This window comes from Octopus bimaculoides, chromosome 30, assembly GCF_001194135.2.
Source record: "Octopus bimaculoides isolate UCB-OBI-ISO-001 chromosome 30, ASM119413v2, whole genome shotgun sequence".
Classification (NCBI taxonomy): Eukaryota; Metazoa; Mollusca; class Cephalopoda; order Octopoda; family Octopodidae; genus Octopus; species Octopus bimaculoides.
The window spans coordinates 6046767-6047231 of record NC_069010.1 but is presented as its reverse complement, the minus strand read 5'-3'; positions in this window follow the sequence as shown (position 1 = coordinate 6047231).

Genomic DNA, 465 nt, shown 5'->3' with positions numbered 1-465 from the left:
AAATTCTTCAAAGCGGTGCCTCAGCATGGCCACAGTCTAATGAGTAAAACAAGCAAAAGATAAAAGAGAAAACTCTTCAAGGCAGTGGCCCAGCATGGCTGCAGTCCAATGATTGAAGCAGGTGAAAGGTAGAAGACAAAGTAGAAGAAAAACAGATTTGGTTAATTCTTCAAATTTTATTATTATCATTTTTCTTACTTTTGATTCCAATGTGGTGGAATCTAGCGGAAGGAAATGGTTCAAGAATAAAACAAAGAAACACAAACTTAAACAGAAAGAAATTTTGAAAGAAATTAAAAACATAATAAAATAATATCTGTGTGTACGACTGTGTGGTATATATACACACACACACACACACACATATATATATATGTGTATATATACTTAAACATATTTGTATATTTACATATATATATCTATCTATATATATATATATATATATATATATATACATATATATAT